This window comes from Lactuca sativa, chromosome 2 (genome assembly GCF_002870075.4).
Source record: "Lactuca sativa cultivar Salinas chromosome 2, Lsat_Salinas_v11, whole genome shotgun sequence".
In the NCBI taxonomy this organism is placed as follows: Eukaryota; Viridiplantae; Streptophyta; class Magnoliopsida; order Asterales; family Asteraceae; genus Lactuca; species Lactuca sativa.
The window spans coordinates 88,829,434-88,856,724 of record NC_056624.2 but is presented as its reverse complement, the minus strand read 5'-3'; positions in this window follow the sequence as shown (position 1 = coordinate 88,856,724).

The following is a 27,291-nucleotide window of genomic DNA, read 5'->3' as shown; positions in this document are numbered from 1 at the left end:
GCGACGTTGTTAGAGTTCGGTGATATCCTTCGAGTATGAGGAAAACGAGTGGATAATAATCTAAGGAGGTTTTACGTGCTGAAGGAGATGCGTCGATGCCCGAATGCTGCTTGCTTCGTGCTTTGTGGAACTCTCGATGATGGGAGTCAACTACTAAGTGAATATAACGAAATTCAGGAGGTAGATAGCTGGCATCATTAGGAGCTCTTCTGCAGCTGATGGCGGAGAAGTGTGAGAACCTAGGAAAAGCCTATGGAGTAACCTGAGTCAGATGAGTATGCTGGAAGAATAGAGCCTTTTGCTGAGAAACGAGCACGCGTGATGGAGATAGTGAACGAGAAGGTTGAGCAGCTACTTAGGAGCTCTAGGATGGTCCGTGTGGAAAATATGGGTAGATGTGGCAGGTAGTATGGGCCCGTACTACCAAAAGCAGAGGACCCATACTCGATACAGGGAGTATCCTGAAGGTTCTAAGTAGCAGATTCATGAGTGATGTTATGGTTCGAGTACCATACATCGGAGCAGATTGAGGAGTGATGTTATGGTTCGAGTACCATACATCGGAGCAGATTGAGGAGTGATGTTATGGTTCAAGTACCATATATCGAAGCAGATTGAGGAGTGATGTTATGGTTCGAGTACTATATATCGGAGTAGAATGAGGAGTGATGTTATGGTTCGAGTACCATACATCAGAGCAGATTGAGGAGTGATGTCATGGTTCGAGTGTCATGCATCATCGCGGATTAAGGAGTGATGACATGGTTCGGGTACCATGCATCTTAGCAGATTGAGGGGTGATGTTATGGTTCGAGTACCATACATTGTAGTAGATTGAGAAGAGATGTCATGGGCTAAGTACCATGGTTCGTAGCGAATGACGCTTATGGTTCTCTGGTTATCCGATCATGATTGATTAGGTGGAAATTGGACGCGATGGGGTTTTAGGCCTGAGGGCCATGATTGAGTCCGAAGAGGCATCCCTTGAAAGGGAGGTCGACATCATTTCAAGTATTTTTGGTAAGATGTCAAATATAGTCACGAAACCCAAGGATAAGTAGAGATGGCATTTATGGGGGATTGCGGTCTGAGTTGAGTAGCCAACCGAAAGAAGAGATGTCACCTTCCGTGATCTGAGTGGTGCTATTTCCGTTTCTAGTGGGAAACATAAGAGGTGTGAGATTTCGGTTTTTGGGTTTAGGAGTAAAACCCTGCGGATTGACATTTATGTCGATTTTCCACCAGAGTATCAGGCAGCATGTCTGCCGAGAGGTAAGGATATATCATGAGCATGTAGTCGGTTGGGACTGAGGTGGCCAAGGACCATGTTGCACTCTATTTAAGTATAGTAGGGCGTGTGGTAGTGGTATCAGCGGGTAATCCAGACGAGTATATCAGGGCGGCGGCTATTCTGTCTATGATGGGTATTGAGTATGGGAGTGGAGTAGCTGTTCTTGTGATGATTCATGTGTTGGAACGTGGGTTAAGAAGTCGAGGTTGAGGAGTATGATGATTTATTGTTTCAGTCTAAGAGTCAGTGATATTACTGGACAGTTGAGATGATCGGTATTGGGATGGTTTGAGACTTTGAATGACTAGAGGCAGTCGTGATGAGAAGTTCCTGAGGATTTCATCTGAGATTCAGAGTATTTGAGGGTGCTTTATCTCTTTAAAGGAGGTTATCGGGCGTTGCGTAGCACCTTCCAAGGGCAGGTGTGATGTTGCTAGTAGAAATAGTCTGTGGGATGGTTTGTGCGCCAATTGATGATGGTTCGAACCCTAAGTGGGGGAGAACCTGGTATCATATTGAAGGAAGCAGAGATTTTTTCAACAACGGTTAGGAGGTGAGATTTATAGACCTGCAGTATAAATTCATGATACCGGAGTTATTGGTGATCGAGGAGAGGTACAGAGCAAGATGATACATCTGGTACGTGACTGAGAAAGGATGAGTGTCTCCATGACATGTGGTCAATGGTCAGGAACCTGGTAGTGGTCAGGGTCGTTCCAAGTAGAAGGCTTGTAAGGAGGGTATGGGCAGTTGAGAACTTCTGAGTCGAAGTATGGATTGTATATGCCCTTTTGGGGGTAGATAGAAGATGATCGAGTAGCCAACTTCCGGGCCGATATGTGTATTATTGCAAGGGTTTTGAGAAGTAAAGGAAAGAATTTCGGAAAGATCACCAGCGTGTTCTGAAGCGTTAGCGCTTTCTTTGTGTTCCAATTAAGTATTTGGATACACCGAAGTTTGGCATTGGGTAAAATGAATAATTAATTATGGGGTTCAAAGGGAATGTATTGATGTATCTGTAAGATGATGGGAGTAGGAGACTAGTGGTTGGGGCAGAACCTTGTAAAGTTCTGTGTTAGTGCTCCGAGGAATCTAGGTATAATGTCCTGATTTCGTAATTATTTTAGAATCTTGAGTTTGAGACGGAAAGTGGTTTATCAAGTATCTGTGGTTACAGTGGGAGCCCTACGAGTATTGTCATCAAGAGGGATTTTTTAAGAATGTAGATCTTAGCAGGGGAAGGTATTTTGTTATGGCGGTTGCAGTCAGAGTCTGTGATGCATATTTGCGTCAAGTGTGTGTAGCTATCTATGATAGTCTACGGAGCATGAGTTAGTGGATATAGTGTGGTGTTGTAATAAGAATGAGATTATAAGGTGATGAGAGAGGATGTAATGACGCTACGGGGAGTCGTAGTACTCACAAGTCAGAGAGAGGGAGTCGTGATACTATGGTGAGCCGTAGTATCCACTAGTAAGAGGGTGTTGTGATGCTATGGGGAGTCGTAGTACTCACAAGTCAGAGAGAGGGAGTTGTAATACTACGGGGAGCTGTAGTATTCACTAGTCAGAGGGTGTTGTGATGCTACGGGGAGCCGTAGTACTCACTAGTCATCGAGAGGTCATCATGATGTTGCGAGGAGCCATAGTACTCACTATACGGCAAGAGAGTGTGATGATGATGTGTTCTCCGATCAGAGTATGATGCAAAACAGTTTTAGGCTTGAGTAGCCTTAGTATTGAGTTTTTGGAGCCTGGTGGTTGGACCAAGGGTGAGACTGGGGTCTCCGTCTTTGTCAGAAATCTCTATATTCCGAATTGAGTGGTGGTTGTCGCAACCGAAGTGAATTAGAGAGGTGTTTTGCGTGCAGGTTCCGAGTCATGAGTTATGAGATGATTGTTTCATTGGGATGCGTAGTTCTAACTTTGGGGCAAACCAAACTCTCAAGTTGAGTTTGGCTTTGGTGATGCGTCAGGTAGGCGGGTTGAGTTTCAGATTTAGAGATGGATTCTATGTTAAGAGAGGGGTGATGTTATCACCCAATATCTTAGACCTGAGCAGGGTCGGTTCGTGGGCACGGGAAATACCATGGGGTACATGAGACGATTCTAGTTGAGAGTAAAGTATCCGTTTGGGGTAAAGAGGACTTTATGACTTGTGTGTCACTGGGCCGAGATAGTTTATTCAAGGAGGAATTCAGAGAGACATCTTGGATCATGTTATGGGTGACCATGGAGGTTTAACTATGGGGTTGAGGTCAAATCTCGTGTGGTGTTAAAAGAGATATGGAATTTGGAGCTAAGACTTATGAATGTGATGTTTGAGGACACTTACGAGCGAGCATGGTTATGCTTTTGTGTCTGAGGGCAGAGTGTTGGGGGATCTTTGTTCGGACGGTTTCTGATAGCAGTTTAGTTGATGTTCCCGGTGGAGTGTGAACCCTTTTATTTGTGGGGTGTGATTCGTATGATTTAGCATGATCGGTTTGGAGGAGCGATAGCCGGTTGTTGGATGTGGTCTTATGAGAATCAAAGAGCTAGTGAGTAAATAGGGTTGATATTCGCGGAGCGAATATCATGGTGATCACTCGAGTAGGTGGTCTGGCGGCAGGTCAAACCACTAGAGTTTCCTGGTATTGGGAAAGAGTATTTTAGGGATGAAAGAGTTGGTTTAAACTATGGTTTTGGAAGTTCTATGTGGTTTCGGGTGTCCATAGAGAAAGATATAAATGTAGTATGAAGATAATTTCGGTAGTGCCTTTCGAGTTGATAATTTCAATCTATAAGTGGTCAATGAATGATTTTGAGGGCGAAATCTAATTCAAGTGGGGGAGAATTGTAACATCCGGATATCCAGGCTTGGAAATTTGAGTATTTTATTTTTGGATATGAAGAGACTCGGCGAGTTGACGCCTCAACTTGTCGAGTAGGATCACCATTTGGTAACCTGTTTAATGAAGGGACTCAACGAGTCGGGTATCTGGACTCGCCGAGTCAGCGCTGTTAAGGGAAACCCTAATTGTCTGGGTTTGAGCCCTATTTAAAGGACATTATAGCCCTCTTGTGCGGCTACCAATCCAGAGAGAGATACTCAAGAGAGCTTGAATGAAGAGTGAGAGAGAGAGAGAGAGATAATGCCCTTTTGAGCATTCTTGGTGTGATTTTGCAAGGGAGAAGTCATTTCCAGCAAAGGGAGGTCAAGGGAGTTGCTGATTCAGAGTTCATGAGCTCGTATCTTCACTGTAGAGGTATAAAATCGAATCCCCTTTTCTGTTTTGGTTAAGATTGGTGATTTTAGGGTTTCTACACCTTTCTATGGCTTGTAGTGATGAGTATAGGGTCCCTTTCTGTGAGAGATCCTAGATCTGGACCCATAGAGATCCATAAAGCCTTATTCTATATGCTTTATGTTGGTTCATTGAGGGAATGGGACTTTGATAACATTTTAGGAGCCATTTCTCCAAGGAAAGCCTTGTGAGCTTTGCATGTATGTCAAGCCTCGACCTTTACATGGTTATTAGTCGTAAGGAAGCCAGATCTATGGATTAGAGGATCAGATGTGGCCTCAGAAGGTCAGATGAGTGTTGTCATGGGAGCAACTCGCTGAGTCCATGGGAAGACTCGACGAGTCGAGTCGGGTTGCCCCGCGATTCGAATCTAGTGGAAACCCGTCGAGTGGAAGGTTCACTCGACGAGTCAAGTGAGGCCTTGGAGGAGTCAGAAGACACACATGGACTCGTCAATTCGCCCTTGTGGACTCGACGAGTCCGGTCATAGTTGAACATTGACTTTAGTTGACTTATGTTGACTTTGGGGTTTGGTCAACATAAGTAATAGAGACCTTGGAGGGGTAAGATGGTCCTTTACCCACTACCCGATTAGAGAGGGAAAGAGTAATCGCCGGTTTAATTAGAGTTGAGACTTCGAGTGTTAATTAGAGATAATTGCTTTATGTGTTCGGCAGTGGCGAGTTCGAGATTCAACTGTAAAGATAACCGCTTTCTGCTTTCCAGGTGAGTATTCTCACTATACTTTACCTAGAGTGGTAATTAGAGTTATGTGATAGAGTGGTAATTAGAGTTTGTATGCTATTTATATGATGTGATACACTGCATTATTTCTATGTGATTTATGCTATGTATGTTTCAGAGTTTATAGAGTTAGGACCGGAAGGTCCACAGAGTTAGGACCAGAGGTTCCACAGAGTTATGGGACTGGAGGGTCCCACTGAGACACATTGACCAGAGGGTCAAACAAAGTTATAACCTCGAGTGGCTAATATTTGTTGTATGTGGTAGTTTTGGGAACTAACTATGCTTTGTGCTTATGGTGTTATGTCTTATGTGTTTCAGGTTTCTCGCAGGATCACGGGACAACACCGGCTCGATTGTACACACTAGAGGAAGAATTATGTTTTTGAGGATCATGGATTATTATTTAATTGAATATGGAGTTTTGTTTTGTAATTTAATCAAAATGAGATTTTTACAAAAGTGTTTTAAGATTTAGCGATTTTAAATGAAAATTTTAGTTTTGAAAAATTGCAGTGTTACATGAATTGATTAAGACATAAGCTCATATCTCAGATCCAGGCACTCTACTATCTCTTAAGCCATAAATTCGAAACCTTTAAGCTTTTGCATGGCTGTAAAGTTCACCAATCACTTCAAACACATATCCTCTTTCCCCATTAAGGCCTAATCTCATGCATGACTTAATCTTAACGTCCAAGATTGGATTTTTATGGATTTATAACACAAGATACATTGAAATGGGGTAGATCAATGTCCATGGAGTACCTTTGCTAAAAAAGTCTCCACCTTTGGGACTTAAACCCTAAAAATGCTCCTATATAATGTTCATAACAAAAGAGTGGTAAAGTTTGAAGCCTTTTACCTTTGTGAGAAGCTCTCCACTAGTTTAGCTCAGATCTAGAAGCTTGGACTCCAATATTTCCTCTTCAAGGTCTTTTCTGCTTCTTCACAATCACACAATGACACTTTCAAGCTCAAATAAACACTCACAAGTTTAGAACGAAGGTTTAGCTCTTTCAGGGTTTCACTCTCTAGAAATGGTGGCTAGGATGGAGGTCATAGCATTCCTATTATAGTGCTCATTTCTCATTTAGGGTATTGAATCTGGGCCCATTACGCCCAGCGTAAGCTAAGGTACGCCCAACGTACCTGGGTAGAGTCCGTGTCAAAGTCACGTCGATGGGTACGTGCATCGTATTCTTCAGTACGCCCAGCGTACCCACTTGTCGCCATTTTCTATTATGGCTAATTTTGGCAACTTGGAAAAGAAGAAGGATTAAAGAGATATAGCTAAATTTTAGGATGTTACAAAAACCCTTGCATAAATAGGCTTCATTTAGGTGTGATGGAATGGGAATTATTTCCAGTATCTCTTTATATTGCGTTATGTGTTCCTCAAGATCCGTGGTTCCATCATAAAGCTTCATGTTGGGAGTTTGGAAGCGCTTTGGAATTTCAGTGTCGGCTATCAAGGGGATAAATATTGAGACCCTGTAACTAGTGGGGGATACTTCCGGTATAGGTTGGACCACTACTAGCACATTCAAGATCATTTGCCTTAGTTGTTGATGTTCTATAGCCATGAGCAGACTTCTTCCTACATCAAGGTTCATAATGCTAGTAAAAGTTTTATTTTTACAAGAGCTTGACTGGTTGGGGTTACACCCTAAGTCAAAACAATGATGGATCCTAGGGTTGTATTCTCAGGACGTTCCCTTAAGGATCCTATGTTATTAGAATTTAGGATCTCGGGTTGCAAGATCAACAATGTTGCCTCATGGTGTTTACGGATCTCTACTATTATCCTTTCCACCTCCTTGAGCATTGTTCCATTATCTTCCTATTGCTAAGTCGCCTGTTATGTTAGTGTTTGCATCATGGAGAGGAGATCGTTGCTAGAGATTAAATTAAGGGGACCTTGGGATACTAGGGATCCTGGATTCCCATGGCTAATAATTTGAGAAGCGTTGTTCTTCGATGCATTCGAAGTTCTCCTTTGACCAGGGGGTCCTCATGGAGGTGGTGAATTTTCTTTTGATGAAATAAAAGGAAAAGAGGAAGATGATAGGGTTGGTTGTGTAAACATGATTTTCGAGAGTTATGAACAAAACGGCCCTACAGTGGGAGGAAAATTATTTTGGTTAAAAATGAATAAAATGAGAATCAGCCATGTTATATGAGAGGCTATCGTGTTGTAGCTCAAACAAATATCGAATTGAGATCAAAATGACACATGTGGTTTACAAGGAAAGCCATGGATTCTTGTTAGGATCTTTGGCAAGAAACCCAAGTAGGTGATAACAATCACCTGCCTTATTTTGTTTTATTGATTAGAACGAATATTACATAAATGAGGGTTAAAGTACAAGTAAAAATGTTTCAATAATACTAGTTCTATCCATAGTGTGTAGAGTACATATATACTGATAGACTTATTCTAGTAACTAAAAGTTTGATATCTTCGGGATCTTATTGAATAAGTATTCGACACGTTGATTGAGTTGGTATTTCTGGGTGTTAAGCCTGATTGAAAATGGTTCTTCGAATTTTAGGAGCCTTTAGATGACTATTTCTGCATAAGTAAAGAAGAAACAAAAGATATAGTCGTTAATCTTGTTAGGAAACAACAACAACAACAACAATAATAATAATAATAATAATAATAATAATTAGGATCCTGACATATCTTTCGGGATTAATTGATTTCTTTGACGTGCGAGATCCTAGATTGGATCGAGGATCTTGCACCTAACAATATATATATATATATATATATATATATATATATATATATATATATATATATATATTGTCTTGGTCAAAAATCGACTAAGCGAAAATCAACCAAAGTGTATGAGAGGCTGTGGTGTTGTTAGTGAAATGATTAATGAAATTAGGACAAGATTACACAAGTGGTTTACAAGGAAAGCCCTTGATCCTTGCTAGGATCTCTGGCACAAAACCTTGAGAGGTGATAATGATCGCCTGCCTTGATGATTTTATTGATTGAAATGAATGATTACAGAGAAAATATAATGAGTACGAGTACAAGTGCTAGTATAATGCCAAAAAAAAATCATGTGTTGTGTGATGAGTATATGTGATATATATAGTCTAAAGTTAATAACAAAAATTCTGAAAATTCCAGGATCTTATGACATCAACTTTCAATTGTTGCATGACTTGGTCCTCCGGGTCTTTTGTGTGGTTGTGACTATTCGTTAAGACTTTGACTAGTTATTTATGCATATGTCATAAATACAAAAGAATATACGGCCGTTATAAATAATAAAAAATATTAGTCAGGATTCGGGAATATATTTGGGATCCCGAGGTTCGAGGATCCTTAGACTTGAGGATCTCAAAGTAGTTTCGAGATCCTAGACCTAACAATTGCCCCCAAGTTATTCCTAAAAATAAGTAAGTTAGTTTCGAGAATATTGATGGAATAACTTAAATAAAATAAACGAAAAGAGAGATAAAGGTAATTTTTTAATTTAATCCTTAACGGCTTGGATAATTCAAATTTTAATCGGCGAATTATTAGCTGTTATAAGTGGTCCAATTAGTTATTCCTTCAATATAAATAGATATGATTAGCTTCACAATTTTCGCTACTTTTCCCTTCTATCTTTCGATTATCGGTGATTTAATTGAAGTTAATTCTCTCTTTCTTTTAGTTTTACTTCTTCTATCATGGGCAGGAAAATGGTCGTTTCTTCTAAAAACATCCTAGCTCTTCTCGAGGACGACTTCATTGACCAAGGAAACCTTTCCTATGAGGAGACATGTTCCTTTGGTGATGATGACATTGAGTCTTTGAGACTTAATGGAGCCTTCCCTACTAAAGCTGTTTTTAGGCCCTTGGATCCTCTCATCCAACTAGACTTTGTTTCTCCGACCTGAATATGTTTCCCTGAGTATCCCTTCTCTTTGGGGTTGAAATACCCTTTTCCTGGAATCGTATCTAATTTCTTTAAGGTGACTAGGATGTCATACCTTTAGGCCATGCCTATCATTTGGAGGATCATACATTGCATCGACCAAGTGAATCACTCAAAAGAGCTTGATATAGGTCTTTCTGAACTTGCTTGTATGTATGATCTTACGACCTTCGAGAATTCTCACTTCCTTCTCAAAGTCAAAACCCACAAATCCTCTCTTGTCCTGAAAACAAAACACAACGATGAAGCATGGAAAGAAAAATACCCTTTTGTGAGACGTGACTTTGTTCTTGGTGGGGATCTCCTGTGGATGCTTGGATTAAGAAGGGTAGGATCCTTTTATACTAATATAAGGATCCTGGAATTCACTTGTTCTTCTTTCGTTTGCTTTTTTGCAGCTTTCAAATGTAAAGAGCTCAACCCTTTAGGTGAGGATACTGAAGAGAAGATTAAGAAGTTCTTAGCCCTACCAGAAGTCGAGAGATCCTTTCGATTTGAATAGGACACTTTGTAAGCAAGCTCTTTGTGACAACCCTATATTTTCCAAAAGCATTGTAAACACTCGAAAGCTAAAAACAACGAAATTAACCTCGAAAATACAGTGTTCAAGTATCTAAGTTGGGATGCATCAAATATTAGATATCATGCCAAGGTTTCCAAAAACATAAAGAACGCTCAAAACCGAGTTATATTGTAGAAATTATAACCACTCATATATTTACGACACGACGTTAAAACATTATTTGACATAAAAAGAAAAATCTCAATAAAATACATTTTAGCCTTAAGTGTCTAAACAAGAGTCATAGATCTCGTTGAAAGGTGAGCGTACATAAAAAGATAGCCCAAATTGGACCTCGCATGAAGAAGTTACGGATTTTCAAAGTTTCGTAACAGTAGTAGAGGGCTAAAAACTCAGATTGAAGATCGAGTGTTATTTAGCTATCGCCACCTAAACGGAAGTTGAAGATCTCCTCAGTGGTAATAAAACAATAAAAAGACAAACGAAAACCGGCGTCGAATAAAGAACCTATGAATTTTTAACGAACTTTAGGAGGCCCGGCCTGTTAAAAATATATCATTAAAAATAAAGTCAAAACTAGCCGACGGAGTCTAAATGAAAGTTGTAGATCATAATCTCACCTACGCGTGGATATAAAGAATGCGAAAAACGGAGCTCGTACGCGAAAGTTACGGAATTTAGAAGTCGGAAGCAGGGATTACGCCCCGCGTAATCTGGGAGTACGCCCCGCGTACTAGACCCAGAGTCGAGTCCCATCGGCCCGCCCAAGCTACGCTTAGCTAGACTCGAGTCGTAAGCCATGACGCATTTTTACGCCCAGCGTAACGACGTACGCGCTGCGTACGTGAGTATGCCCCGCGTACTCCAAAATTAGGCCCCGCGTACGAGGCAATTCCAGCCTATAAATAGAAAGGTTCAGCTTCGAGTTTAAGCACACATTCATAAATTCTTCAGTTACTCTCACACCCTTCCAATCACCAGAGACCATTCCCTCACCTCGGTTTCCGCACTCGAGCCCCCGACGAAAGATTTACGCTGCAGAGATCCCCGAAGAGCCCGACGACGCAACCATCTGCGGTCGAAGTTCTACTCAACCCTAGCCCCTCTCTTCAAACTTAACGAGTGAGTTCATACCCCTACTTTTCAATTCTTTTCACGTTTTAGGGGGGGAATACAAGTACATTACAAATCAAACTATCATTTTTATAATATCGTTCTTATAGGGTTTGGATACAAAAATAACTTTATGTTTAAAGGGCTATTATATCACCAAGTTGTTATTACCAAATAGGAACATACTTTTGAGAAACTATAATGAGTATAGTATTCAAGTGATTCATACATTTTACATATTCATCTCGGCAAATGAAATGCTTTCAAAAGAAGCAAAATCTTTACTATCGTAAATCTGTTTATACCAAGTAATGTGAGACAGCTTCACGTACGTTCGAGTATGCATTATTAAGTCCTGTATTATATACCATAATCCCTTGTAGGGGGAGCGTGATACTTGTGTATAGATCTATACGGGATTGACAATCCCGCACCTAAACTGTTAGCTACAGTTAGACCGGCAGGTCTGGGGTGACAAATGTCATAACACTACAACACCTGAAGAATGTTGTTACAGGCCATCAGTGTCAGTTATAAAACTCACATAAAAGTATAAAAACAAGTTTGATTTACGAGATTCATATATGCATTTCAGTTTTCCATTTTATCGTTAACACAAATTTTATCACTATTATTCAAGTATGGAAAACACAAACGCACTCCAACACGGGAAACTTCTCAAATCATTTATAGAAAATATTGGATTTTTTGAAAACCTCGTTCATCGATTTACTATCAAAAAGGACATACTTTTCAATGCAAAACACTTATGAACTCACCAACTTAATTGTTGACACTTTTTCGAAACCACTTGTATTTCTCAGGAAATCAGTAATACAGGTAACCACCAGCTTTTGGAGAAGGAAACACTAAGGATGTTTTATTATTGAACATTTATCATCTCATTGTAATATTCTTTTGCTAATATGTATAACGCAACAACATACGTTTTCATTATATATGTGATGGTTGTGTTACTTTCTTTACAATATTCAATGGTTGTGATACTACGTGAAGTCATCCACCCCCGAATGTTTCCGCCATTCAGGTTTGGGGGTGTGACACTCTTCTGCTACTGACCTCATGTCGACATGTAATGATCCCTGATTTTTTGTTCATGATGAAGGATCTCAACATTTTTATGTAATACGTAGGATCCAAGATCACTCTCTCCAGTGCTCTCTTTACACTTGTTGATCTTGACACCGCCATGTCTAAAGATCTGCTGACAGTGAAGAACGAGTAAATCTCGTCTTTTCTTCCTCCTAAAAGATCAGTCATTGACTTGGCAGTGAAGACTTTGGGATCCCATAAATGGAAAATTGTCGAGTCTGGAGGTCTATCCTTGGAGAACCTCAACTTTGAATATACACTCCATAAGTTTGTCTCTTTCTCTCAAACTATAAATGTCATTTTTATCCTTGTTTTATATTTTACTTAAATTTTTGTTGACCCGCTATGTCTTTGCTTCTGGTCTTTGATCATAATTCTGTTGATCTAAAGATCTGATCAGAGAGGCCTGAACAAGCCTTTTAGGGATAGGAAAGGATTTGGAAGGCGACCAACCAGGATCTATTGAGGAGAGTGGAGCTACTCAGCAAGGAGAAGGCTGAAAGGTGGAGGAACACTTGCTTGCGATGGAGGAGGTGATCGTTGATGTGAAGGTCAGCACTGTGGTGGCTGTTTGGGAGGCCAACATTCGTTTTGTGCAGGATCTGGAGAATGTAGGTCCCTGAGACATGGACGGTTGGCATCAGGTACTGGCCAAGTTGACTGGCAAGCCTGCTACCGCCAATCAGGATCCTATACTACAGTTGACCGAAGAATGGGAGAAGGACGCTACTGATGATGACCTGGAAAAGGTCTAGGTTGCAAATATTGGTTTAAATAATTTTTTTTATTTGGGATGTAAAACAATTAATCATTTGGCGGGATGGTGTGCAACCCATTCTGAATGCAATGAATATGCTTCCTTTACATATTTTTCTTTTGATCATTGTGCATAATTGTTATGATACTAGGATCCTTAGATCACTAGGATCCTGAAGAACTTAATTCCGCAAATAATCCTAAAGCGAAAACTCTTTTAGTAAATTATTAGTAGCCCTTTCAAACTCAAAGACTTAAGTTCTGGAAACCAATTAATCACACTTCGGGACCCTAAAAGTTTAGGATCCTCATATTTTATCTAAAGTTTTTCAAAAATAAGGACAGATAAAACCTGGTGATCTTAGGAAAAGTTTGAAGTCATCAATTCCTTGTCTTCGTATGACCTTGACGCTTGAAGGGATATTTTCTTTAGAAACTTTTTGGGAAGGATCCTCATTCGTCAAATTCCTGGAAGGATCGTTATCTTTTAGCTTAAGGAAAGTCTTCAAATAATAACACTATGAATCTTATTCATTTTTTGGGGAAGATCCCGTCTTCAACTCATGTCATGACTGGGGAAGACCCCAACTTGAGATAACATGTAAATGTTATAAACCTTAGGAATTTTCTGGGGAAGATACCAATTTAATATAGCATGTAAATGTTATAAACCTTGTGAATTTTTTAGGGAAGATCCCAACTTAATATAACATGTGAATGTTATAAACCTTAGGTTCATACTTCAGGATCTTAACTTATGTTCAGAAATAAGAGGGTTGCCAAGTCACTGAGTCATGAAATGATCTCCTTATTCACATCCCATAGCTAGATACCATGCATTGAAGTGAGGTGTATAAACCTTAACTCATGTAAAAGAGGTAATTAACTCTTTAAACCTTGGAGGGGATTAAGTACCCTTATTCATAGGGGAGATAATCAGTCTCTATTCTTAGGAGGTTCGCATTGTGAATTATCGGATGTTTTTAGTCATAGGATCCTTGTGTGGCAGCCGTCTTTTGGATATCATGATCCATGAATAGGCATCTGTTACAATCCTTGGAGGTTAGGATCCTTAATGTAATGCCTTGTTTCGAATTGTTCCCATGTCGGGGATGGTGAACAGGGATTGTGTATTAGCAGGCTTCGGATCCATGAGGAATTGAATTTTGGACCCAACTGGAGTTACATAATGTAATTCAGATGTTTTGAGTATTCAGTTTGTATTTTGGAATTAAAGGGCCTTTTTGGTAATTTGTCAGCTCGGGCTTTTATGGAAAGTGGATTTTCGTTCATGATATGTTATGGCTGGTATGATTTTATAATAGTGTAGAGCGTCTCGATACCTTTTCATGGATATAAGGATGGTCGAAATCGGAGTTGTATGGAGAAAGTTATGGTCTACGGATGATTTATGGTTTGGGGAAAACGCTAGTACGCAGGGCGTACCAAGGTGGTACGCAGGGAGTACCAAGAAAAAGGAGGTTACGCGAGGTATAGCTGGAAGGACGCATTGCATAAGTGCGAACTTGGGTCAGGATGAGAGATCTCGTATGTTGGGCGTACGAGGAGGTAGGCTGGCCGTATGTGGGTCAGGTTGTAAACCCTAGGTTTTAGGGTTGTACCCTATATAAGCATAATGTTAGCCTTTTTCCTTCATTTCAAAGTCATCCCCACCCTCTTAAAACCCTAAATCAATCTTGTAGCCTCTTGATGGTGTTATTGAGCACTTAGAAGGTTTTATGTTCACATTTTGCTGTTGGGAATGAGAAAAGAGAAACTTGAAGTTGTTTGGCTTGGTGGAGAGATCTTGGATCTAGAATCATCACCTTGTAGGGATGCTTTTTGAGGTAACAATTTTGCATCTTGACTTATGTGTGATTAGATCTCTTCATGGCTAGTTTATTATGGTTTTGGTCGTCTTTTAGGGTTATGGATGAGTTAGTTTGTTTATTGTAATGTCCTAAATCATGTATAGCTTGAACCCTCAAAGAATTCCTATTTTGCCATAATTGGTCCCTTGAGTACGCTAGGCGTACTTATGAGTACGCTTAGCATACTTTGGATGAAGGATCGCGGAGGAGCCTTACGTATGATGGGTGTACGTAAGCGTACACCGGGCATACGCAAGAGAGGGCCAAAACCCTAAATCTCGGACTTGTCCCCTATTTAAACATCATTTAGCCTCTTTGACCAAACCCTATCAGCCGCTTTAGCCTCTTTTCGTCTACCTTCAACTGAGATATTGTGTGTGAGGATTTTTGAGCTTAAGGAGTGGGTTTTGGTGGCCATTTTTGAGTTCTTTCAAGAAGAGAAAGTGGTCAAGCAAGCTTGGGACGGTTTGGTGCTTCAAGAATCTGCATCTTGATCTTCTTGTAAAGCTTCTGGAGGTAAAAAGCTTGCACCTTTCCACTTCAATCTCTAGATCTAGCTAGGGTTTTCTAGTGTGTCCCTTTGGGTGATTTTGGACCTCCATTTATGAGTTAAGCAACTCCGGGATATGGGAATGACAGATCTGAGGTCCCTTGGTCCTTAGGAATCATAAAATGGAGTCTTGGTGGAAGTTTTGGCCTCATGCATGGGTTAAAGACCTTAGAAAGGTCCTAATGGAGGTGTTGGGTGTTTATGAGGCATGCACAGGCAAAAAGATGCCAACTTTATACCTTAGGACGTCTTAACAAACTTAGATCTGGCTTTTGGACGTAATGGAAACGAGTATTAAGCACTTAATGGAGAAGGTGCTTAATCTGGTAGTATGTTTGGCATAACCCAATGTACGCCGAATGTAGTCCCAAGACCCCAGTATGTTGAGCGTACCAGGATGGTACGTCGAGCGTACGCATCACAGTTGGGCCGAATATGTTTTTGGCCTTTGAGCTATTGGGCCTCATTTGATTTTTGGGCATGGTTGTATTCTGGGAATTATGAGTCATATCATCTGTTATGGGCCATGGAGACATTGATTAGGCCTTATTGGGCCAAGAGGCCCATTAAGGATCTTGGACTTGGAGTTTGGGCCCATTAGCAATGGTAGGATAATTGGGCCTTATGGAAGGGTTTGGAGTTTGGGTTTCCTTTGATTAATTTAAAGTCCTAACATTGATTAATTTTATTATTCAGCACGGGAGGCTACAATTTGTTAGGAGAGCAGCTTTCGCATTCAGTAGACAGAGGTGAGTTTCATCACCATACCAAAGGGTGTAAGGCACCAAGGCTGGCCCAATTCATGATATGTAGTGTCCTAGCCATAATGTTACTATGTGGTATGATAGTTGGTATGAGCTTGGAGGTATTCTTGTATTATATGTGTTATGTGATATCGAAGACCATGGGAGAACCCATGGCATTTGGATGTAAGACCATACGGAGTACGCATGGCTTTCCTACCGAAGACCATGGGGGAGCCTATGGCACTTGGATGTAAGACCATGCGTAGAGCCCTTGGATTTCCTATCAAAGACCATGGGAGAGCCCATGGCACTTAGGTGTAAGACCATGTGGGGAGCCCATGGCATCCTGGAGTAAGACCCTGGGGACAAGCCCACAACATCCCCATCTATTGTATGCATGGCTTATGTGATTTGTATAGTTGTTAGCTAGTATGTTACATTATATGTGGTAGTGTGTGGTTATGCTCTTGGGAATTCACTAAGCTTTCAAGCTTACCGTTTATGGATTTGTTTTAGGTACATCTAAGCCCAAGGACAAGGGCAAAGAGTGATGGCGCGTCGTGCACTCTATCTCTCTTTCATTGATATGTTTTTGGGACACTCTGATGATTCAAATGAAGTTGTAATCAATATTTACTTGAAAACAAATATGTTGGGATTTCATGATTATGCAATATATTTTATCAATTTAAAATGGAATTTTTCCTTGAAAATTTGGGTCGTTACAAGTTGGTATCAGATCCTTAGTTTGAGAGATTCGGGCACACTCCCGGGTGTGTGAGGGCTCAAACTAAGAAAATGGTAAAATTGTTTTCAAAAGTAACCTAAAAGAGATTTTCAAGGAAATGAAAGACGAGAGTGCAACGCGCATGATCAGCCGAGCCAAGTAAGTAGTTCCCCAATATGTTAGCCATGTTATACTGATATTTGAGCCTTGTTGATTACGTGGAAACTTGTTATGTGTATGCTTTTAAAATTATATATGATTAGGAGCTTATAGCTTCAAAATGATTGATTAGGCCTTATTTCATGTTCCTTGTTTGGTTGTGGTCCTAGGGTAGAATCTTTTTTTTTGAAAGTCTATTTGATCCTTTTTCTGTGTACAATTTGCATGCATAAAGGCAACTTGTTATGATTGGTCTAATTGATATGAGTAGAGTAAATCTTAGGACAGTCTGAGATTGATAGGCGTGGTAGTCGTGAGATGTGGTTTGGTTGCGGGACGAATTGGAGTAATCAGGTAAAGCAGTGGGGGAAGGTACAAGTAGGTGTGGAAGGTAGTATTGGGCCCGTACTACTAGAAGCACATGACCTATACCCAAACCACTATTAGATCTGACAACTTCAAGGAGGACCGGTGTGGGAAGATCCCTTATATGGAAATCCTGATCATGGTGATTTACGATATTTCAGTTCAGCATGGTGATGACAGGATTTGGAGTAGTAGGGTCAGGATCGGGATCTGGATCCAGCGCAGGAACAGGTGACACTACCGACGTGATTGATGAGAGGATGCATGAGCTTATTACAGCTGAGGTTACCAGGGGCATCCTCGATGCTACCCCAGTCATTTTTCGGACGGTCAAGGAGGGCCTTATGGAGATTAAGGAGGGGAGACTCAGATCCTTTAGAGCTGAGATTGCGGCGGGTCAGATTGTGGCCCGAACTCCCTCGTTCCGGGAGTTCAAGGCATGTGGGGTGTCGGAGTTCTTCGGGGTCAGGGACCCCGTTGTCAACTGTTGTTGGGTAGTGGATATCAAGAACGCCCAGTGCACGAGTTCTTGTCTGGATGCGACAAAGGTTGGGTTTGCTTCTTGTATGTTGAGAGACATGGCCCGGGATTGGTGGGACGAGGTTACTAGCCAAGTGGGGCCAGTCGGGGTGGCTAGGATGACTTGGGCCAAGTTTGTTTGGTTTTTCGTTTTGGATTTTTCACCACCTATTGAGGTGCAATGACTAGTGAGGGAGTTTCATGACTTGCAGCAGACCACTAAGACTGTGGCAGAGATCATCGCCAAGTTTCGGGAACGAGCTTTGTTGATCCCTCAGTATGCTACCGATGAGGAGATGAGGCGGTCCCGATATCGTTCCATGCTGAGGGATGATATTCTGGAATTTGTGAGCTTTAGGGGTGCAAAACCCTAAATGAGATGGTGGAGAAGGCCCGTAAGAGGGAGATTGAGTTGGATACCCGCACAAAGTGGAAGATTGAGCAGGTGTGTGACAACCGTCAAAATTCGAGTCGGTCCTAGATTTGAATAAACATAGTTGCACATATAGGCACGTCAGATACTAGAAGTTGTAACTAGATGCTAAGTTATAACCTAATAAAAACTAGGAAACAAGTAGAATCGATGGATAGTGTACTTAGATTTCACATTGTTATGTGAATTCTACAACTACTTAAATGTAGAGATTATCCATATACGAGTCACTCTTTGACTCGAACACCTTTTTGATGAGTTACAAAAACTCTTTGATCGATTAGATCTTCATAACAGGTAAGTAAAGAACGTAAAAGCAGTAAAACAAAACACAAGTATGGATCTGAATGAGTCGAATGATTAGATTACTCAATCCTCAGCAGAGCTCGACTAAGAACTTCCGCTGTAGAGGATTCTAGGGTTACAAAACAAGAACGATGAATATGCTTGAAAATACTTCTCTAATCGTTACTTATCATCTAGTTCTAGGATGCATGCAAGCATCTATTTATAATAAACCCTACAAAACTCACGGATGGACAGGCCCATACCGGAGATAAACATTGGACTAGCTAACGAGCCCAATAGACACAACACAATACTGGACCTAACAATCTCCCCCTTTGCGTCAATTTGGAGCGAGACTATTATTTCTTCTTGCTTGGACAAGCTACTGGAACCTTCTTGGTTGTATCAAACAGACACGAGATAAGCGCAAGGATAGTTTGTCTGAAACGAATGTACCATTGAATCATGTCGTCAAAGTACTTTTTATCATCTGCTGTGTTCTGCTTGCACCGATGGATAATCCGTAAGACATGCTCCAGACATGCAGTGGTATAGAGATGTTTGTCTGCCAAAGCGAAAAGAGATTTCTAGCCTTCGTTTCTGGTAAACATAACTGAGTTTCTCTCTGGTTCTATCTTTCCCATCTGCATCATGTTTAGGTCACTTGTTGAGCCAACAGGAGATATGGTAGGCTTTTTCTTGAATACGCTCGCTACCTCCTGATCCATCTTGGCGACTTCCATTATATAGCAGACAAGCATCCTCTTGAAGTGGTCGATAATCGGACCATATTCAGCTTCGTTTGTAAGAAGGATGTTGTGCAAGATGATCCAGTCGTGTGGATTTAAGTTGGGAAGATCAACAAGCGAGAGTGCATGTTCGGTCTTAGCAGATCCTCTCAGCACCTTAAACCGAACGTTGGTGAAGTTTGCTTCCCTGTACGACTTCAGAACCCGGACATTGATAATCTTCTGAGCGCTCCATGTTTGGTACTGTGGTTGAGCGGCCCTCAGATAGAAATCAACCAAGTCCCGATCAACCTTTGGATGAGGATGAGGGAACTCAGCGATGTTGTCAAAGGCATGGAATACAAAGGCCTTTCGGGTTAGTGGCATGTCGAACTAAGAATCGACGGTGTTAGACCGATCTAAGAGATCACCGGTTCTAGCCACAAGATGTTGGGTGTTTCGATGGCATCTTTCAGTAGCTTCTCAAGAGTCCAAGGAGGAAAAATATTCCTATTCTTTACACCCAGGATTATGAAGTTTGGGCGCATCATTTTGAAGATTATGTCATCGGATTTGAAGATAATGGATTTCTTATTTGGGAAGCAATCGTGTCTGGACCATTTGCTCACTCAGGAACATCTAAAATCATTAAAACTCAGAAAGAGTATAATGATCTGTTAAAGGATGTAAAGGACATTGCTCAAGACGAAAAGGAAAAGTTTCAGTGCAACATTAAAGCATTGAGACTGATCCGATTCGCTCTTCAATCTGATATATTTAGGTTGGTGAGTTCCTGCAGTACCGCCAAAGAAATCTGGGATAGGCTGCAAGAGATATATTCCACAGATGAAGATTTGGAGCATTCTATGCAGACTCTGCTTTTATCTGAGTTTGGTGAATTTAAGCAGAATACTGATGAAACTGTTACTCAGACGTTTGATCGCTTCAATCATCTTCTTAGCAATATGATCAAACATGATATAGAAAGGAAGCTAATTGAACAGAAGGTCACCTATTTGAATGGCCTGAGATCCGAGTGGAGAGCTGTCGTGTCCACAGTCAAGGCTCATGAGCAGTTTAAGTCTTATTCGCTGGCAAAGCTGGTGGAAATCTTGAAATCCCAAGAAAACATTGTCATGCAAGAGAAGAATGTTGTTTCAAGTTTGGGGTCCTTTGCCCTCCTGTATAAAAGCAAAAATGTGGTAGAAGATGAAGATCTGAACCTAGAAGACTATGATCTTACTTCTGAAGATTATGCAATGATGGTGTCTAATCCAAAGAGGTTCATCAAGAAAAGGTTCCCTACCAATAAGAACCGAAATTGGCAGGGAAGCTATAGTTCTGAAAATGTTAGGGAGGAGCCAAAGACAGAGGAACCGAAGAAAGAGGCGAAAGTTGATTGAGATTCTGGTGTGAACTGCTACTACTGTGGAGGAAATAACCATTATGCCAAAGATTGCGTTCTGAAGAAAATGGCAGAAAAGGATGGGGAGAAAGATGAAGAGGCTATGTTGATGAAAAAGCTGGAAGAGATCAAGAGGAAGAAAGCTACTACTAATCCTTCTATGAATGCTCTTATTGTACAGGGTTCGGCAGAGGATGACGAGTTCGGTGGCGTGCAGGTGTGGTCAACCGACTCAGAGGATGATGAAGTCAGGAAGCCATCTCATGGAAAGGCATATGTTGCGAGAGGTGACGAAAGCAGTGGGAAGTGTTTGATGGTGACTGATGCATCTCACATGAGGGGATACAATACAGACGATGGGAATGAGGACACCAAGGATCGAGAGGACTTATGCTTCACAGCAAAACCTCTCAGTGTGCAGATCAATGAGCTTGATGAATTGATCAAGAAGGTACAATCTCTTTTTACTTCATTTAAAGTCCCACAGAAATCATATGAAAAAAAATTAAATAGCTTAAATTCAAGAATCTCAAATCTGGATAGTTGTTTAACTCAAACACGGGTCACCAATTCTAACCTAACTGACCAAATAAGCAGGGTGTCATCCAAGAGTGAGGAACGGAGGATGTGGATAGAGCTGAAGGAGTCAGAGCTGATTAAATCTAAGGACGAAAACATTTATTTACAAAGAGACAATTTAAAACTTTTGAAACAGAGAAATATTTTTTGTTTAATTGCTAAACGTCTTTATGCTAACATCAATCAACTGCATCTGAACTGTGAAATATGGCAGAAAATTCATCGTATGATTTTACCCTTCCTTGAGTTTAAGGAGGATGAAATCGATGCTGAAGCATATAACTGCGAGAGTGTTGTATCGTCCGATGATGTGAATCCCACCTATATGTATGGTCTGGACAAAATCGAATCTTTTATAAAGTCCAAGGACCATAAGGACATGCTGAAAAACCTTTTGGATGAAAACGATAAACTGAAACTAAGGAACAAAACCATACAAAAATTTGACTCATTGAATGCCAACTTGAGCTCAGAAAATAAAATTGATGTTGAAAACGCGTCTGAGCTTAATGAGGATGATGATATGAGCATAATTTCTGTAGAGGATGAAGTCGACTGTTCTGAGTTTGTCAAGAGCAAACCCGAAAACCACAAAAATCTTATTTCTGAAAATTCTGTGGAGTTTGCTCGTTTGTCCCAAAATAAGTCCCCGATTCTAGAAGAAAAGGTTGTTGTGTACCAAAAGGTGAGGACAACACCAAATCAAGTATATAAGGTCACAGGAGTAACCGAACATCAAACAGCCGAACTCACTGCCATAGTGAACGAAGATAATGCAGATGGTTATGATGAGTTTTTCTGGTCTGCTCCTATAGATAATGCTGACGAAACTGTTGGTCTGTCAGAGCGGACGTCTTGGAAAACCAAAGGCAGATATGTGCCAGAGCCACTAAACAAGCCTGACAACTTCGATGTGCCAAACACTAGTGGTACAAAAGAAGCTCCTGTAGAAGAAGTCACTTCCACAAGCGAAACATCATCTTTGAAAAGTGAACCGGCTGACAAGAAGCAGAAGCAAAAGGCTAACATTCACAAACAGCCGAAACAAGTGAAGGATCAAAAGCAGCAAAGGAATCTGAGATACAAAAAGAATGTAACATCCAAAATTTCAAAATAATTAAAACTTTTCAATACCATCCATTTTATTAACATTGTTACAAAAAGGTTTTCAATACATTCTTTAACAGAGTAATCTCCCAGGTTCAAAACATAAAACACCAACGCGAGGAACGGTACGATCACGCCTTTGCCTTGTCACAGACTCTTGAGAACCTAAAACATAAAACCACAACTGTAAGCCCGAAAGCTTAGTGAGATACCCCCAGAATACCAACCACCTATACGCCTTTCCAGGCCCTGACCTTCCGGTCCTCAACACAACATAATCGCCTTCCGGCCCATAATATATTGCCTTCCGGCCCATAACATATTGCCTTCTGGCCCATAACATTTTGCCTTCCGACCCATAACATATTGCCTTCCGGCCCATAAGCATACAATGCATACATAACATAACAAATAATCATATAGCAGTTCATAGACAACAATCAATCAACAGATCACATACCATAGCATTACTCTAACCGAGATACCGGTCTGCCCGGTCACTAGCATACCTTACTCTATGAATCAGTCAACATACTAAATGCATACATACGCCTTTCCAGGCCATGACCTTCCGGTCCACATAGTAATGCCTTCCGGCCCATAACATATATTGCCTTCCGGCCCATAACATATAACAACTGACAACTACCCGGATTTCCATCCGATAAAAGGATTGGCATTGGTGCCATAAACCCTAGCGATATAGTGAGGATAACTCACCTCGAAACTGCCGACTGAACAGATAGCTCAAGCTGCATCGATCACTGATACGATCTCCACTCCTGAATAGCCGCCAATGCACTGAACTTAAACGATAAACAACAATTACCAAAATACCCCTGGAACCGCTGGTCAATCATTGAACAAAGACAAGGTCAAAGTCAACCCCTGACTGACCCTACTCGTCGAGTCAACCCTGTGACTCGCCGAGTCCCCATACTCAGAACTTCACTCAACCCGCGACCTAACTCGCCGAGTCACCCCAAGACTCGCCGAGTTCAACGACTCTGAGTCCACTCGTCCTTGACTCACCGATTCCTTAAGATTCCCTTCCTACTCGTCGAGTATCCCCTTTTTACTCGACGAGTTTCTCCTGGAAGAATCGCGGGGCCACCCCGACTCCACTCGCCGAGTCTGAAGAACAACTCGGCGAGTCCCAGTCAATCTTCAAGCCACTCGCCGAGTCTGAAGAACAACTCGGCGAGTCCATGCCATGCAGCCGAGCAACTGCTTCCTGAAATACGTATGGTCCCGAAATACACAATCATGGGACCTTCTGGACCTCTAACCATTCTATTACTGGGTTACAAACGCTTGGGTAACAATATAATAATCCATCTAATCACCAAATGGGTTTCATAAACCCTAAATTCGTGCACACATCAATATAGCAGAAATGATCCGAAATATTACCTGAATAACACCCTCTCTGTGTCTCCAAACCTCAGAACTCGATCCCCTTGATATTCCTTTGGCCAAAACTCTTCTTCTTCTTGCCTAACAAATTCTTCAAGGTTCCAAAAGCTTTCTCTCCCTCTCTAGACGTCCACAACGATTAGGGTTCTTCTCAATCGGCCAAAAGACGGACAATGACGGCCTAAGAGGCATTATATACGATCGAACACCAAACGGCTAGGGTTTCTGCTGAACAGCGTCGACTCACCGAGTCCATATCTGGACTCGTCGAGTCCAGTCGCGAACCCGCGACCAAGTCTGCGGTCCTACTCGGCGAGTCTAGGCTCCAACTCGCCGAGTCCCTTCTCAAAACACCCCTAAATCATAGTTATATCGATATTTGAAATTCCGGGCTGTTACAACTCTCCCCCACTAGAACTAGACTTCGCCCTCGAAGTCTCATTCTGAAAATATATCCGGATGTTGCTCCCGCAATCTCACATTCCAGCTCGCCGGTCATTCCCGGCCCATCCGGTGCTGCCACCGAATTAATACTAGAGGTATCTCCTTATACCTCATAGCCTCGATCTTCCAATTTCTGATGACCACTGATCTCTCCGCATAATACAGGCTCGCATCCCTTGATTATCCTCTAATGGAACCACTGCCGACTCATCGGCTATACACTTTCTCAGTTGCGACACATGAAAAGTGTCGTGAATCTGTCCCCACTCCGCTGGCAACTCAAACCAACAGGCTACCCGGCCTATCCTTGCAATCACCCGAAATGGCCCAATGTACCGGGGGCCCAACTTGCCCTTCTTCTTGAATCGAATCACTCCTCTCCAAAGAGAGGCCTTCGGGAGTACGAAGTCGCCGACCTGAAACTCAAGCTCGGATCGGTGGCTGTCTGCATAACTTTTCTGTCGGCTCTGGGCGGTCAATAACCTCTGTCTCATCTGCTGAATCTGCTCTGTCAACTGAATCCCGATCTCTGTACTGTCCATCGCTCTCTGTAACCGAGAATTACCCAAGATGCAACTCTGCTCTAAATCCCAACAATCACTCGACCAATAAGGGTTAGGAAACCATGAACCACCGGATCCCCGATCCAAAGCCCACTTTGTCCATCCCGGACCAACTGAGAGATCCATTCTCACTCTCAGAGTAACTCTCACAAGTTCTCCTCTTGCCATCGCATACACATGCTGAACTAGCCCCAACACCCGCAGGTTGGAAGACCCGATACACTGTTGATATCCTCGAACATCTCCCAAGCTGAACCACTACACCCACCCTACACTCTGATTAGAATCACACTGGAAATTCAAGATTCTCTCTCCCCCTGCACCCCTTCTGAGTCTCGACAGCCATCCCAACCCGGATGGGTTCCTACTTCACTGCCGCGAACGCGATGCTCAAAACCATACTCGAAATACTTTAACCATAACTCTGCTCTGCAGCTTTCACTTTCGTGAACTTGCACCCCCTTCGGAGTTACACACCTTCCTCTTTTCCTTTTCCAAGGAACCCTCTTGACCATAATGCCACTCCAACCGGTGTCACGGTGCTCGCTCCAAGCGACACCACCCTTTTTGCGTAACCGCTATTCACATACTTTGGTTATCATTGCAGGGGCTCTCAATCCCATGCACTCTCTTCACTCATCAAAATCCCTGCCTCAGCTAAACAAGACTACTAACCCGGGGCCAGACCTTCCAATGCAACCACACTGTAACATACACGATCCACAATTTCAAACTGATCCAGCAATACCAACAGAGCCTCCAGCATGACTGGACCGACTCTCATAACACATACTAGCCACTCGAGGCTATATCTCTGTGGGTCCGTACACCCAAACTCTGCGAACCCTCAGGTTCTAACTCTGGGAACCTTCCGGTTCCAGCTTTAGAACATGCACAACATAATCTCGTGGGATTAATACAGTACAACCCATCGCGTACCTTAAACATACCAATACCCTGATCACATAACCTTGGTTACTTACTCAAACCTGATCCCGGCCTTCTCTCAGGCCTCCACAATCAAACGCCCTAGGTCTGTATTCCGCCCCGCATACCTGAAACTCCCTCTCGTCGGCCTATACTCTGAGCTGACACACACTGCCGAATCCCAACAGCTAAGTACCCTCACATACCCATCGATCTCCCGGAGAATTCTTCAATTCTCCCCCACTAAAGCACTGACCAACTGCCACCGATCGTCATTAACGACCCTTCAGAACAATCTTGCACAAAGAGCACATTCACCCATTGACTGCTTGCCACAAACATAAGCAACCCTCAGTAAAACACATCTCCTCCCTGCTCAATCCACTCAAAAGGATCCGGTCTTTCAATTATCCACTTCACGACTGCAGATGCTACCCGACACTCAACCCAGTGCCGCATCTCCACTAACAACCCTCACGAACGATAACCAACAAGAATTTCCAACAATAACCCGTAACCAAACCCACAACCTACCAAAGGATGAATACCACCTCGAAAACCGCACGAGGCTACCGGCACCAAAACACCAGACTATAACCATACCAACCCATCAGGGAACAACGATTGCCAAAGCGAAAACCTGAAGCACCAATCCATAACCATGCCAATCCCGCAAAACAACGAATACCGCATCGAAATCCACACTACCAGCACAAACAATACGCCACAATCAACGCAAGCTCATCAAGCCATCAAGAAAGCATCATACCCGCAGCTGCCTCCGGCACTGCTCCGTCTCCCTCTGTCGCAAGCAGATAAGCACGACCCCGAGCCCTTGGGGCTCCGCTCCATCCTGTCCTCCTCCTGAACTCCTCAAGGTGGCCGATGCTAAAGCCTGCACCGGTCCTGCAGAAAGCTGTGGATAGTTGACCCTTAAATGTCCAGCCTGCTGACAATGATAACAAATCCTCGAATCCCGAATCGGCACTGACTGCCGACGGTCCCGCGCATAGTGCCCCTCTTTCCGCACTTGCGGCATGCACCACCGGACCAGCAACTCCGGTGTGACCCCTCCCACACTTCCCACAAGTGTGGCCGCTCCGATCCCCCACTCTAACATCAACGGTACTGGACCGTTTCGGCGCTGGTTGCGACTGCATCGAAGCCTGCCTCAGCTCACCCAACTGCAACTCCACCTCTAACTCACGCCGCATGGCGGCCCCCTGCAACATCAACAAGGTCTCGCACCTCTGCGCAGACACGAACTGTCTGATATCCCCCTTGAGCATACTCAGATATCGGGACATCTGAGCCTGCTCCGAAGCGAACTCAGGGCGAAACATCGCCCTCGCAATAAACATCCTGGTGATCTCAGTCACCGACTCCAAATCCTGCTTCAGCTCAAGGAACCTCCGAGCCAATCCCTCCTTTTCATCCTGCGGAACATAGCGAGTACTGAACGTCTCTCTAACCGATCCCCTAAAACCGCAGCCCTCTGCGCGTCGGAAAATGACCTCGTAGTCAATCTCCATCAATCCTTTGCTCCTAGCCTCAACAGGTTCAGAGCACACCTCACCCTCTGATCAGCAGGGCAGAAACTCGTGGAGAAATACCCCTCCACGTCTGATAACCATCTCATAGCAACAATCGGGTCCTGAACCCTATCGAATGTGGGGGGCTTCGTATAATA